Genomic DNA, 3,253 nt, shown 5'->3' with positions numbered 1-3,253 from the left:
ATACTAAAAAAACCATAAAAAAACAAAAACAATTTTTTTCTTTCTTTTCTTCCATTTTCTTTTATTGTATTTGCTTATTTTCATTCATTGCATTTTAATTTTTTTTCTACCTTGTTCTCATTTTATTTTCTAAGTTTCTCATTTTAATAATGGTGTCGAACTTTCCTACTCAATTGTTGAGACCTTCTTGCATTATTTTGGTGTTTCTTGACTTGTTTGATATTGTTGGGTGATGAAACTTTTAAATCAATGCTTCATCTTGTATGACTCTTGTGTCTAGTGCATTGATATGACCTCATATTGTCTTTCATGACCCGCTTTTTCTCATTTGAACTTGATGCTCAATATACTATTCATGCTTTAACTTTACTCTTGCATCAAGCTTAATGATATGTGGTGCACGAAATTGTGATCTCTACTTTTCACAACTCAAACAATCCCCGGTAATGGCTCCAAAAACTTGGTGCTCAATACCATGGTCTAAACATAATTTCACAACTTCGCACAACTAACCAGCAAGTGCACTGGGTCGTCCAAGTAATAAACCTTACGCGAGTAAGGGTCGATCCCACGGAGATTGTTGGTATGAAGCAAGCTATGGTCATCTTGTAAATCTCAGTCAGGCAGATTTAAATGGTTATGGGTGATTTATGAATAAAGCATAAAATAAAGGATAGAGATACTTATGTAATTCGTTGGTGAGAATTTCAGATAAGCGTATGGAGATGCTTTGTCCCTTCTGTCTCTCTGCATTCCTACTGTCTTCATCCAATCCTTCTTACTCCTTTCCATGGCAAGCTGTATGTTGGGCATCACTGTTGTCAGTGGCTACAGTCCCGTCCTCTCAGTGAAAATGTTCAACGTACCCTGTCACGGCACGGCTAATCATCTGTCGGTTCTCAATCAGGTTGGAATAGAATCCATTGATTATTTTGCGTCTGTCACTAACGCCCAGCCTTCAGGAGTTTGAAGCTCATCACAGTCATTCAATCATTGAATCCTACTCAGAATACCACAGACAAGGTTTAGACCTTCCGGATTCTCTTGAATGCCGCCATCAATTCTAGCTTATACCACGAAGATTCTGATTAAGGAATCCAAGAGATAAACATTCTGGCCTTGTTTGCTTGTAGAACGGGAGTGGTTGTCAGGCACGCGTTCATAAGTGAGAATGATGATGAGCGTCACATAATCATCACATTCATCATGTTCTTGGGTACGAATGAATATCTTAGAATAAGAACAAGCTGAATTGAATAGAAGAACAATAGTAATTGCATTAATACTCGAGGTACAGCAGAGCTCCACACCTTAATCTATGGTGTGTAGAAACTCCACCGTTGAAAATACATAAGAACAAAAGTGATCATTGGCTTCGGCCCCAAAGAGGGAACCAGAAGAACCAAGATGATCTAAGAACTAGACATCCAAAGATGAAAATACAACAGCAAAAAGTCTTATTTGTAGAGAACTAGTAGCCTAGGGTTTACAGAAATGAGTAAATGACATAAAAATCCACTTTCGGGCCCACTTGGTGTGTGCTTGGGCTGAGCATTGAAGCATTTTTGTGTAGAGACTTTTCTTGGAGTTAAACGCTAGCTTTTGTGCCAGTTTGGGCGTTTAACTCCCATTCTTGTGCCAGTTCCGGCGTTTAACGCAGGGCAGTTTTGAGCTGATTTGGAACGCCGGTTTGAGCCATCAAATCTCAGGCAAAGTATGAACTATTATACATTGCTGGAAATGGTCTTCCTAGGATGATGCATTCATCATCTTCCTTCCTAGTGTCTAGGATTATGAAATCAGTAGGGATGTAAAGGCCTTCAACCCTTACTAGCACGTCCTCTACTATTCCATAAGCTTGTCTTATGGACTTATCTGCCAATTGTAATGAGAACAAGGCAGGTTGTACCTCAATGATTCCCAGCTTCTCCATTACAGAGAGTGGCATAAGATTTATCCCTGACCCAAGATCACATAGAGCTTTTTCAAAGCTCATGGTGCCAATGGTGCAAGGTATTAGGAATTTGCCAGGATCTTGTTTCTTTTGAGGTAAAGTCCTTTGAATCCAAGTATCTAGTTCACTAATGAGCAAGGGAGGTTCACTTTCCCAAGTCTCATTACCAAACAGCTTGGCATTCAGCTTCATGATAGCTCCTAAGTATTGAGCAACTTGCTCTCCAGTCACATTTTCATCCTCTTCAGAGGATGAATATTCTTCAGAGCTCATGAATGGCAGAAGGAGATTTAAAGGAATCTCTATGGTCTCTAGATGAGCCTCATATTCCTCAGGATCCTTAATAGGAAACTCCTTCTTGCCTGAGGGACGTCCCAGGAGGTCTTCCTCACTAGGATTTTCGTCCTCCTCCTCCCTAGTGCATTCGGCCACTTTGATTAAATCAATGGCCTTGCACTCTCCTTTTGGATTCTCTTCTGTATTGCTTGGGAGAATACTGGGAGGAGTGTCAATGACTTTTTTACTCAGCTGGCCCACTTGTGCCTCCAGATTTCTAATAGAGGATCTTGTTTCATTCATGAAACTAAAAGTGGCCTTTGACAGATCAGAGACTATATTTGCTAAATTAGAATTGTTTTGTTCAGAATTCTCTGTCTGTTGCTGAGAAGATGATGGATATGGCTTGCTATTGCCTAGCCTATTACATCCACCATTGTTAAAACCTTGTTGAGGTTTTTGTTGATCCCTCCAGGAGAAATTAGGATGATTTCTCCATGATGAGTTATAGGTGTTTCCATAAGGTTCACCTAAGTAATTAACCTCTGCCATGGCAGGGTTTTCAGGATCATAAGCTTCTTCAGAAGCTGCCTCTCTGGTACTATTGGATGCATGTTGCAATCCATTCAGATTTTGAGAGATCATGTTGACCTGTTGAGTCAACACTTTGTTCTGAGCCAATATGGCATTCAGAGCATCAATTTCAAGCACTCCTTTCTTCTGAGGTACCCCATTATTCACGGAATTCCTCTCAGAGGTGTACATAAACTGGTTGTTTGCAACCATGTCAATGAGTTCTTGAGCCTCTTCAGGCGTTTTCTTCAGGTGAATAGATCCACCTGCAGAATGGTCTAGTGACATTTTCGAAAACTCAGAGAGACCATAATAGAATATATCTAATATGGTCCATTCTGAAAACATGTCAGATGGACATCTCTTGGTCAACTGCTTGTATCTTTCCCAAGCTTCATAGAGGGATTCACCATCTTTTTGTTTGAAGGTTTGAACATCCACTCTCAGCTT

The 3,253-nt window shown here is 40.0% G+C and overlaps 1 non-coding gene across 1 annotated transcript; it reads left to right on the top strand.

Moving 5' to 3' along the window:
* The first annotated feature begins 3,149 nt into the window (after positions 1-3,149).
* LOC130950889 (small nucleolar RNA R71) lies at positions 3,150-3,253 on the top strand. Its single transcript, XR_009073762.1, has one exon. It is a non-coding gene; the product is annotated as a small nucleolar RNA R71 (small nucleolar RNA).

Source organism: Arachis stenosperma, chromosome 1 (assembly GCF_014773155.1).
Source record: "Arachis stenosperma cultivar V10309 chromosome 1, arast.V10309.gnm1.PFL2, whole genome shotgun sequence".
NCBI classification, from domain to species: Eukaryota; Viridiplantae; Streptophyta; class Magnoliopsida; order Fabales; family Fabaceae; genus Arachis; species Arachis stenosperma.
This window is presented reverse-complemented; position numbering and strand designations above follow the sequence as displayed.